Here is a 13,224-nt window from a genome sequence, read left to right on the forward strand (position 1 = left end):
TCAATTAAAAAATGGCAGTGGGAAACAGTAATCTTTTCTCACTTGGAGTCTACGGTTTAAGGTTTAAAATTTCTTACCTGTTCAACTACAATCTGAAAAATTATTGTACTTTAAAAAGACTATCCATAATCCATGAGTAGAACTCAACAAGATTTTTGATTAGATTTTTAAACTAGTAAATGAGTAACACTGCTTTGCCACCTAGAGATCATAATATCTTAGACGTAAAAATCATATTATATTAGAATTTAAAAGGACTTTCAACAAGAAAAACCAATAGATTTTAAATCATTTGAAAGCTGCAGCCTTTCTCAATTGGTATTCCTTATCTGAATGACAAAACACAGAAAATTATTTCAGCATCTATTTTCTCAATTCTCCCAAGGATGGTACATAAGAGAGAATTTAGCTCATTACATAGAACAGAAGCCTTAGGGCATTAGGGCTTAACTCTCTGGCAGAACCCAGTTGAAAAGGGCTGAATGGAGTATAAATAAAAATAAATTAATCTAGACACCCCTTTATTTAAAAAAAACAAAAACAAAAACAACTCAGTCTCACGGAGTTCTAAAGGTAGCTTTGGTTAAACTGAGACCAGTATGTTGTGGTCCTGACTCACAGCTCAGTGCTCAATTTACCACACAGAATTTCCTCACTGTGTTAGCGCCCTCTGGATACACTCAGGAAAAAGGTAACAAAAAGTGCAAAAGGAGATGGTGGCATCCCTTCCCTGCCTTGAGTCTCCACCCCAAGGCCCCCTTCCCTGCCACAAATGTATATCTTACACTTTAGCAAATGCAGTGAGACTGTGGGTAGATAAATAACACCAACAATGCTGCAGAGAAGACAAAGTAGAAAAGTTAAGTCATTAGCCTGAGGTCAGTAATGACAACTATATCAGATGTCTTAACAATTCAGGAGTGACCCAATTCATTCAACTGTGAATATGCCAGACTTCTTACCCCGACAAACAGCAAACTACTTCAAACCTGGTTTCCTTATTGTATTTACTGAAGCCACTATTAATTAGCTATTTCTATTGACTTCATACAGAATTGCACTGAAAAATGCTAAATTACAAGGACAGTACACTTCATGGCCTTACAACAATATTTAGATCAAGCCAAACCTTTCTTTTGCCCATTTGGAGATCCCCACTATAGAAGTTTCAAACTAGCTAAGCAAAAGTATTTTACAGCATTAAAGGAAATGAGAACCTTTAAACAGGCTGTGGTATCAGAGCTGCCTTTTTAATTATTCATTTCATCACTATGGGGGACTAAAACATTCCACAGTATGCAAGAATATCATATGGAGATTGTTTTTGTTTTTCCCTTTTTTCACCAAAATGCCAACAAATTGGCATAGATTGTTCAATTACATTATATTCTTATTTTGATTTACCATACCTCAAAAGAAGAAGAAAATTGTAAACGTAAATCCCTAAATATCTAATCTTGTTTTGGTTAGAATCCATTGCTTTTGAAAACCAGCAGTTAACAGTGTGCATGCTCAGTAATAGGGGAACTAAAGATTTATCCACAGTTGAAGGGTGGTCCCCATAAATGTCATTCTTTACATTGGGATGGTAAAAACTGGTCATTTGGATGGCTTTCTGGGTGTAATTGAGCAAATGATACACTGAGTTTACAAAATGTTCTCTGATAGGACTGAATTCTCTTGAAGAACGAAAAGACAACTCATTTTAAATATCAGAAATTATTCCTCATGAAAATGATAAACCAATGCTGACAATTGAACTCTTTACACTCAAGTATCATTTTACAAAAATTTTTAAAAATCAAAACTTTGCTTTATTAAGAATTATATTTAAACGCCTGACATTGGTATTTTCTTCTAATTTTTTATGGTTTGAAATTTTAAGTAAGCTGATTGTAATCAACCATAATTTAACCTGTAGGATCATCACTAAATGAATTGAATACCAAAAAAGGCAAATTCCTTTGAATGACAAACTGCTTATTCTATGGATAATTTTCCTCCAAAACATCAGTAAATTATTTTACCTTTTATGGAATTTTTAAAAACTTCACTTTATTTTATTAAGTACTATGTCATACTTTAATTTGGAAGATTCAAAGTTAATGAAACTGAAGCATCTACTGTATCTTGATAAACTATTTTTACTTTATTATCAACTGTATAAAATCTGTACTTTAGCCAAATGCAAGCATGAGAATTTGAGCTGGAAATGTCACACACTCAGCTACAGTTTGAAGGAACCCAATTCATAATGCATTTTATAAATAGTTAATGACTTCTATACATAAGCTAACCAGGCAAATCAAGAAATTGTCAACATTTTTAGTCTTAGTTGTCAGTTACCACTGTCTACTGGTGCTTTATGTGTGGCTTCTGGAGAAGACAGAAGCTCTCCGCAGTTTGTAATCTATTGCAATTTCGGGTCTGTACCATAAGGGTGGAAAAGCTTCAAGTGACAATACTGCCACATGCGGACACACACACACACACACACACATACAATGTTAAATACAAGAGCATTCCTCACTTTTAGTTGTGTGTTTGTGTAAAACTTATTCTAATTTATACACTTAGGTGGACGAGACACAGCTGGACAGAAAAATATACAGACCAAATGTGAACTATAGAAAAAATATGACAAATTAACAACTGATTGTTATCCCTAAGAAGTTAGATGCACAAAGTTGCAATGGCTATTATAAACTGATGACGAACATGAGTCTTTAGTTATGAAAGCGAGAATTTCAATTCCAAGCAGTTTTCACTCAGTATATGAACAGAACTTTTGCATACTGATTGGCTAATTTTCTTAAAGCAAGTTCAAACAAATACACTTGCTCAGTTCTCTCTGGAAATTTGGCTTGCAACAATTTATCTACTTGACCCAAGACTTAACATTTCCCAACTGAAATGAGTATGTTCCTGGACAGACACAGCTAAACTAGAAACAAAATGAATTAACTTAGCTTAAACTCATTAAGAGCTGTGATCTGTGGTTCCACCTCCTGTATGACTCTACATGTGAAACAGGGTATACGTAACCAGAATGAGGATTCTACAACCCACCGCGAGCGTAAGCATAACAATGAAGTTGGTTTATTACTAAGCGTATATGAGAATTTAATTTCCATGGCGTGCACATGGCAAAGCAATTGCTTAAATTGCCTCACCTGGGAATTTAATACAATGTTATCATCAGACCAGCCACATTGTAAATAGATTTATAATGCTTTCCATGTGCTGCACACTGTTGCATATGAATTAAGTAATGATCTGGTATTACAATAAAATCAGCTAGTTCCCACACCTGGCAGACAGGATATTTCACTAAATTAATACCCATACAGCTACATCACAAGGCATGGGAGAGGAAACCATCTCTAAGGCATTCGACTTGAGTTTTACATGGGAGGCAAACACTCGATGGGTATGCAGAATGTCACTATGTTGAATGGGCTGCTCAAGACAATCTGTTTCTAACATCTGTATCACAGAATTAAGACTTTCTCATTCCCATTCAATTTTGGCCTAATTTTCTTCATTCAGTACTTTAATTACTAATCAGCAATCCACAACATTCACAAACACTAAGAAAGCCCTTTATTCTAATCTATGTGCTGCAGACAGCCAAATAATTGATACAAAGTGCAGTAAGTAATGAAAGAACAGCTTTTCCTACTTCCTAATCAAATTGGTCTATAGAAGAAATGGTTAATAGATTTCTCCATAGGTCTAAAACAAATTACCCAGTCTGGCCAGACTTTTCCATTGCTTCTACCATGTCTTTCAGTCTCCATATATTTAATAATGCCCAAGGTTACCAGGTGATACATCTATTAAAAACTCTCATGCTTTCATAGCCAAAGAATTTAACTGCTCTAAAGAATTTAACTGCTCCTGTTATAATTAACACTTTGGGATATCTACAGAATACCATGAAATTATATTTATTAGCTAGTCATATAATTTCTGGCATTCATTTCTTACTTAATTTTATCTGGTTCTAATTAAATAATATCATACTTCTGTAATGCCCAGATGGCATTTTCTAAAATGCATCTATCTTTGACACAAAGCATTCCATTTTTAACCTCACTTCTCTTTGTCCATGGCCAATTTCAGCTTTTCATCACTACACCTCTGACCCAGGACTTAAAAAGGCTCATCAATTCAGAAAACTTAAATTTTGGTGAAAACAATAAAAAGGAATTTATGAAATTTTGTTTATCACACTGTTCTCTGTGCTGTATTAATTTCTAGTAGAAGGTGACAAGATTAAAACATATCATACTACATGATTTAAGTAAAGGAAAAGTAAACCGTTAGGTAAATTGACCCCTGGAAAGTTGTTAGGACAAAAAAGCACAGGGCACTGAGAAAAAAAGAACAGAGATAACATTTCAGTATATGATCTTGGTCAAATTAAGTTTCCTGAATATTAGTTTCCTCAATCTCTCAAAGAATGGTGGTAATATTTATTTCCCAGGGCTATTGTAAGGATTTAAATATTATAAACAAATGGAAATCTATCAAAATACCTTGGATATGGACACCTTGCAAAGGATGTGCAACTAAATATCAGTTGATAATATTGGAAAGTTTGCAATAAAACCAGTACACATACTGGTTTGTATAAATTAGTGCATCCTTCCTAGAAAATGATACCAAAAGTAGCTTTAAAAAGTTCATGTTATTTAACCCAGTAATTCCACTACATTGTTTTGCCCAATTCCCTATTTTATGGTGCTACAATTTTTGGACAACTTTCAATGGGAAAAACTTTACTGCATTTCTTTAATGTCATTAGAAAAATTAAGTTCCAATCTGTTTCGTCTAAGTAATCATTCCTCTAAACATGGCTTGCCCTTGCTCAAGGGACTGTTTAGAGTTAAAGGTCAAGCTCATTCGCTGGAAAGTGCACATGCCACATGTCACCAATACTGCAGCATTAATAAAGGGGAAGCACACTTTCTCTCTATCATAAACTCATGGCCAATGGACCATATGCAAGCCACCAGAAAGAAAATACTAACACGCTCTGCTGCTAGGCTACCACCAGTTGGAAAAGCAGGTTACTGTAAGAACAGTGAAATAACCCATTGTTCTTGAGTATGTAATACCAGGAAAAGATATTTAAATTTTTTTTGAAATAAATTTAAATACTAACATCTTTCTGTTATAATCACTCATTTATTATTTTTGCTTGTACTTTCAAAAATATTTTACACGTTTGAAATGGATATTTATGTTTTGGCTGTAAATAGTAAGATAAATTATACCACATTTTCTCTTATTTTTTAAAATTTAGCTATAATATCACATATGAATGATATATGCATATGATGAGGTTATATATGTATATCTACACATATTGACTCACATAAATCCATATGCAATCCATATGGAATAATAACTCTATTGGTGCTTCACAATGCTAGAATAGACTTTTATTTATAGTCGGAACTCTGACCACATTGCTGCTACATCATTTAATGATTTGCAAAACAGAGAGCCCAGAAATCGTGTAACTGCACTTCTTCATTTCCTCCTCCAGCATTTCTAAACTTAAGCCTGAAATTTAAGTTTAGCACTAGCGTTTCAAAATGCAACTTGAATTAGTATCGTGGCCCCACTTACTTGCACATGCTTGTAGTTTACAACTTTGACACTGCTATTGAACACAGTGTGGCTGTGTCTTATATCATGTTAGCTTGTCAATCAATAATTAAGTTACTTCATTCAGAAAATCAGCTCATGATAGAATGCCCAGATGTTGTTGTCAACATCTGGAATAGTCTAAGTATGCAGTATAGGAAATTTAATTCTTTAAAGACTTTGTGAATATAAAATAAAATAGCCCTATAGACTATGCTTGAAATAATCAAAATGATAAAATGTTCATTATTTGGTTTGATAGTGATATATAAATACCCTATATACTCCCACTGGAAAATGATACTCTGACAAATGAATGCTATGTAACAGATGCTTCATTTGTAGTTTTAAAAGAACTACTGAAGTAAAGTATATAAATTTATATAATTAATTTGTATCCAGGTTTCCCTACATAATATACTTAGCATTAGGAAGGAAAAAGAATCATTCATTGAAAATCTGTCTATAGCCGTAATTTCAATTAATTTTGACATCCAAGAACAAATGATCCTGAGGAGTCTGTGTAACTGATACTGAGGTATCACATAAATGACTGAATCTTACAGTTGACAGTTACATGAGGCATGATCTAGACCAGCTTACATATTTAGAGATGAGTTCTAAGCTAGATGGGTGATCTCTCCAAGGCCACACACCTGAGAAGGAGCAGGTAGAACAAGGACAGAATCTTGACACCAAGACAGACTGGGGTTGTCCCATCACTCATTCCCCTGGCAGGGTTGGCTGCATAATTTGCCTAATTCTATGAATTTGTCATCAGCTAGAAAGTTGATTCATCTGTAGATTTTGTTTCCTGTCACCCTCCTTCAAAATAAACAAACAAAAAACAAACCTTTACTTATATATTGTTGCCAACATCTGGAATATTGACAACAATAAATTTGAAAGTTCAAGGGTGACAAAGGCTTAAGATAGAATGTTTTATTTGACAGAATAAAACATCTGATCTCAGAGGTGAGTCATAACCCCACCTATGGATGTAACTTAGATATGTTTCAAGATTAATTTTCAAAGGCTGCACCATAAAGCAACAATAATTTAGCCACATGGCAGGAGAGGAGCCACACCAGTTATTAAGATGTGTTAAGAACTGCTTGCTCATCCATTGGATCTGGTGACTCCCTATACAGTTACTCTAAAATTCTAGATGGAAACCAGCTATCTTATAGGCAGACAATTTTTATATATTTTTTTTCTGGTACTTACTTTTGGACCCATGCTGTCCAGATTCTTTATTATAGAATACGCTGTGTTATAGTGAGGTTATAGTGCTCATAATTCAGAGATGTACAATATGCCTTTTAAGGCTTTATGAATATAGCCAATAAAACTGTAATGTTTAGGCAATAAAGCAAAATTCTTTGAGCCTCATTTTTTTTTTTTTTTTTTGTGAGGAAGATTGGCCCTGAGCTAAGATCTGTACAATCTTCTTCTATTTTGTATGTGGGACACCACCAGAGCACGGCATGCTTGGTGAGCAGTGTAGAGGTCTGAGCCCAGGATCCAAACCTGCAAAGCCTGGGCTGCTGAAGCGGAGCATGCGAACTTGACCACTATGCCACTGGGCCAGCCCTGAGCCCAAATTCTTTATGGAAACATTTTGAAGATTAGTTCTATATCAGAGTGACCCAAAACTATAATATATAATAAAGTAAATATAAATATACATACCTGATTCATAAACAACATATTCTTCCTAAAAGATTTCCCATTTTCAGTTGAATAGAATAATATCCTGCCTACACATGGACTCTGCTTCATCAATTGAATGTTCTGTCCCTTCTATCTTCAATGTGTCACTCTACTGGTTCTTTCTTTTAAGGATATAAACATATTTAAGTGTACTCCAGCTTTATATATTTAAAATGTTCTTTCACCCTATACTACTCTCCTCAGCCAGTGCTCAACCTCTCTTTATCCTTCCCTTCTTAGCCAAGCTTCTTGAAAGAGTACTCTACAAACACTAACTCCACTTATTCATGTCCCAGCCGCTTCTCAACTTACAGCAAACTGGATGCTTTCCTACCATGCCACAGGACTCCCCAGGATCACCAGTGACTTCCTAGTTGACAAAGCCATTGCCATTTTTTAAACAAACTATTTATTTTAGAATAGTTATAGATTTACAGGAAAGCCACAAAGATAGTACAGAGTTCCCATATAACCCGCATCCAGTTTCCCTATTATTAACATCTTACGTTAATGTGGTACAGTTGTCACAATTAATAAATCGCATTATTATTAACTAAAGTCCATACTTTTTTCAGATTTCCTTAGTACCTAATATTCCTTTTCTGTTCCAGGATACCATCTATGATTCCACGTTACGGTTAGCAGTCATGTGTCCTTGGTCTCCTCTTGGATGTGACAATTTCTCAGACTTCTCTTGTTTTTGATGGCCTTGACGGTTTTGAAGAGTACTGGTTAGGTGTTTTGTAGAATGTCCCTCAATTGGGATTTGTTTGTTGTTCTTCCCATGACCAGACTGAGGTTATGTTTTTGCAAGGATGACCAGAGAGATAAAGTGCCGTATTCATCACATCAAATCGAAGGTACATACCATCGACATGACTTATCACTGTTGATGTTGACCTCGATCATCTGGCTGAAGTAGTGTTTGTCAGCTTTCTCCAATGTAAAGCTACTCTTTTTCCCCTTCCCATAGTGTACTCACTACGTACAGCCCATATTTACAGAGTGAGGAGTTATGCTCCACTTCCTTGAAGAAGAAGTATCTACATAAATTATTTGGCATTCTTCTGCATAGGAGATCTGTCTACTCAATCATTATTCAATCATTTATTGATGTCAGTATGAACTCACGGATATTCATTTTATACTCTGATTTATAATCCAATACCACTTTATTTATTTTGTTGCTCAGATTGTACCAACTTTGGCTCCAATGGCCATTTTTCAGTCCTTTTTTCATTTGACCTCTCAATAGCATCTGACATTGTTGCCCACTTCCTCCTTAGCAATTACGGCACCACCCTCCCTTGGAATTCTTCCTATCCTTCTCGTGTCTCCTTCTCAGTCTCCTTCATCGTAACTTCTCTCTCAGTATGCACTACGTCTCCACCCTTAGCCCTCTTCTCACTCATCCAAATGATCTCATCTATACCCATTGTTCTAATTACTACCAAGAGGCTGGGAAAAACATGTTTTCTGCTTATTCTGCTCACAAATCTAATTCCCACTGGGTGTCTTAGATAACCTAAAAACATCTCAGACTTAACAGACAAAGTGAGGCATAATTCTTTCTCCTATATACTGCTCTTCTTCCTGTTTTTCCTAATTTGACGTATAGTGTTACTGTGCACATAGTCTCCCCAGATAAAAACCTAAAAATTACCCCACTGTCTCCCTTATTCCCCTAATCCAATCAATCCCCAAGCCCTATGGGTTAAACTCTTATTTTTCAGAATATCTACAACTGGAGCCCGGAGCCATATTTCCAGGATGTGTGTTACCTCATGCACTAGTCCCAATTCTTTCCTCATAATTGTTGTTACTGCATATTTCATCCTTCTTTTTATATATGAATTATATTTGAGAAATACTTGTTTGGAAAGACTGGTACTTTTTTAGGCAGAGGTAAGGCAATAGGTACAAATTCTCAGCTCCTCATATTGGGGAGTAAAGGAGACCCCTTCAACTCTATCTCCAGCAGAATATCAAAGCTATAAAAGAACCACTGTCTAAACATATAACATTTCAGAATAGGCATGTTGAAATAGAAAGCAAATTAATTCAACAAAAGCTAATATACTATGGGAAAATGCTAAGCGACAGACCTCTCTCCAACTTTCTAAGTCAATACCACATTTCTCTTTAATTTCAAATATAGGTATATCTTATATCAGCTATTTTATTGTTGTCCTAAGTTAGGAATTATTCCCATTTTTTATTATGTAGAAGCTAAAAGACCGCCATTTCAAACAAGATGATGTGCATGCATATTTCTTCTTTGTCTGTCTCATTTCTGGACCTAAGGAATATGGATTACTTCTGTTATCTGCATGAAGAAGCTCTGCTACAAGGCTGGCATTCAGTTCTCTTTTATCTCTGAGACCCCAAATTGTACTGTTAGGCAACAGAGGGCACTTATCTAGATTGAACTGTCATACAAATAGATCTTTGTCAGCCATTCAATTTGTATTGGGGAACATACCAACAAAAACAAAATCCAGCAATTTAAAACAACAAACCTATCCTCTACTGACAGTAACAAATTGCTGCATTTCAAATGAATGAGAATTACTGTAGATCGCACATCCTGCATGTGGGTGCCACAGAAAAAATATATCCTTGGAACTAATTCTGTGGATTTTCTGGCAGTGGTCTAAAATAAAGCTAGCACATAGTATACTTAATGCTAATAAACATACAAGAAAAAATACTAACAGACAGGAATTACACGTTATCAGAGGAAAATGAGGCTCACCAATAAAATTCTCAGTCAAAATTCACTAGGTACCTGAAGAAGATGACACTGTGCTGCATTTTGAGTTTGTTCTCTGATCTGTAGTCCTTCCAGGAATACAGGTAGTGCTTCTGCCCACAAAACTGTCGATATGAGTAGTAGGACCATCATTCTCCCTAAGCCTAAATTAATTCTGGCTCTGTGTCTTCAACATTCACAAAGAACCACTGAAAACTTTACAGAACTGACCTCACCACAGTTATACTTAATCTCCTCCATATCTCAGACTATTTGGAAAAATGAGTTGATCTATTCAAAGTTAGTGTTAATCTCAGATATTAAAGATGCTGATAAATTACATCAACAAAAGTACAGTAATAAAATTTTCACAACTTGAAAATAATATCAGTTAGCTCATAAGTATCTAAAATGGTTGAATTCTCTCCCCTCATATATATGTTTTTTAGTTGAATCCCGTTCTCTTTTCTATAAGCTGCGTCTTCATTCTGGATCTAATGCGGCTACCCCTCCAGTGAAATCCAGTCTTAGACTTGTGGAATCATAAGCCGCTGTGAGGGAAATAAGCAAACACACAAGTTCAACTTGTGAATCCACATTAAACTGAAATAGAAAATAAACTTGAAGGTCAACAACTTCAGTTGAATCCATGTAATTTTACTAAACAGAAATCTAATTAGTTCAGTTACTCAAATGGAAATATTTACATTTTGAAAATGAGTTTTCTTCAATTAAAATTATGTAAAAGAATCTAGCACTTTACAAAATTCTGTAATATGTCACATGGCAAAACTATAACATTGCATGCTGTGGCAACAGGTGCTTATGTCAAGACTTGAGATTTTATTGAGATTTTATTAAAGAACAATCTGAAAAAATAGTATACTCTAGATACAAGGCGGGAAAAGGAGCTCATGAATGGTAATTAAAATAGATAGGAGGACAAAAGCAAGGTGATATATAATGTTCCAAGTTGCCTCTACATTTTGGTAAATGACAGAGCTATCTGAGAAAAATTATTTTCACTTTGAAGAAAGTTATAAAATTAAATTACTGTAAAAACATGAACAGATACATGGTGTATGCAACTTAATTTCAAATGGTTCAGAAAAAAATAGACATATATGTAGAAACAGATCGATAGAGAATATGCACAAATAATAAAGGAAATGGAACAAAATGCTAATAAATTAATCTAGGTAAAGAGCATATGTATGTTCTTTGTACTATTCTTTAAACTCTTCTGAAAGTTTGAAATTATTTCTAAACAAAAAGTTTAAAATGATTAAGAAGTGTCAAAAGGTTGGTGGGAGAAGGAAGTAGAGGTTCCTGGTAGGCTAATTTTCTACAACTAACTAATGCCTGAGATTCTAAATTAGGTTGCTTAAAAGATAATAATACATGATTTTCTTTAAAGCAAAAGTGCCTAGAGGAACCTAACACAAATCTCATTAGCGTGTTTTCCACTAACGAAAGACCTTTTACCATTCTCTTAGGTCATGCTCTAACGTTCCTAAAGAGAATACACGCTCTCCGACAGTTCGACATGTGCCCACTAAACTTTGACTTGATTTGGCAACCAAGGTATTGCTGATCTGTCTAATTTTGACTGTGATAGGCCTGGACAGGGACTGAACAGTTCTGTTCTCTGAAAAGAACACAGCCAATTTTGGTGTTCTATAAATACGCAATAATAATAGAACCTGAGGGCTGGACGGGACCTTGAGAGTCCTCTACTGTGCCTCCCTTGCCCCTTACATCATCGCACACTGAATGTATCTTATGAAGACCTCAGGAAGGAGGGCCCTTGACTCCCACAAATGAGATTTACAGACAGTCACTGGTTACTGTTAGGAATTATTTCCCTAGATTAAAGTTAAATCTATGGTACTATAGTTACACATAAAGTAGAGACCAACAACAGCTGCTGACCATACTTGGCATAATAACTCTTCACAGACTTGAAGACACTTCACAACTCCGCAACTGTCCATCTAGCGAAAATGATTCCAGGGCCTTTCTTCATCTGTCTAATTTTCCAACCCTTCAATCATCTAAGGGGCCCACCCCAGAATTTTCTCTGAATTATCTTTAGGCATGGTAGCCTCAATTGGACTCAGAGATGGACATTAGTAGATTCTTCCAGAGTCTAACATGAAGCAAAGTGTACCCAATCTACTCATAATACGTAAAGTTGAGGAGGTCACTCCTTTTTCTGGTCTTTCTTATTTCTGCTCTGAATACATTTAATGTTATTTATATGTATTAATTTTTATTTGAGTTTTGGGGCTAGTTTCTATTACAATTATTTTCTCGTCCTTTGAAGAAACTATATGATAAATTAGAAAGGCCTCCGATTTGGTTGGGTACTGATGAGCCCAAGTTCAAATCCCAGCTTTGTCCTTTTCTAGTTGTGATTAGTGAGCAAGTTATTGAACCCCTATGTACCTCAGGTCTAGCTGAGGTAAAGCTTATAAAACAGCTAGTATAGTGCTTAGCATACATTAGGAATTAAAGAAAAATAACTGCTCCAATTATAATAATTATTATTATCAAGAATGCCAGCAAGTCTATTCTTCTAGCATATAAAACTCTGGGTTTGCCCCCTCAGCTCTTTAAGATAGCCTCACACACCTATAGCCAACATGGGCACCTCACTTCTGTTCCCAGTTATCACCCAAACTCCCAATTATAATGACCAGACTGCCATTCCATTCTAGTTCCTCCTGGCTCTTGGAACTCAATTCTGCTTCCCACCTTTGGTCGTTTTTCTTTTAACTCTTTTTATTTATATCTGAACTTGATTTTCTCTGCTTTGAGCCTCAATATTTTCTGAGGATTTAGGTTCTCATTCACCCTTTTGCTCTGTCTCCAGAAGATAAAATACTTGTATATGTTATCCCAAACTCCGAAGAAGAATTCAGACAGTAATACAGCTTACAAGCTTCAAAGATAATGTGCTTCATTATCAGCACTTTAACAGTATGAGTTAAACTAGGATTCAAATCCTAGTCTTGCTAGTTATTATCTATGTGACTGCAGAGAAGCTGTCTCGCTTTTCTGAATCTTAGTCTGCATATCTGCATATAGGAAATAAAAAC

The 13,224-nt window shown here is 35.3% G+C and overlaps 1 protein-coding gene across 6 annotated transcripts in view; it reads right to left on the reverse strand.

Moving 5' to 3' along the window:
* The window catches only part of VTI1A (vesicle transport through interaction with t-SNAREs 1A), a 354,061-nt gene that overhangs the window by 278,140 nt on the left and 62,697 nt on the right, over positions 1 to 13,224 (reverse strand). The gene's annotated exons all lie outside the window — the stretch shown is intronic.

This window comes from Equus asinus, chromosome 2 (genome assembly GCF_041296235.1).
Source record: "Equus asinus isolate D_3611 breed Donkey chromosome 2, EquAss-T2T_v2, whole genome shotgun sequence".
NCBI lineage: Eukaryota > Metazoa > Chordata > Mammalia > Perissodactyla > Equidae > Equus > Equus asinus.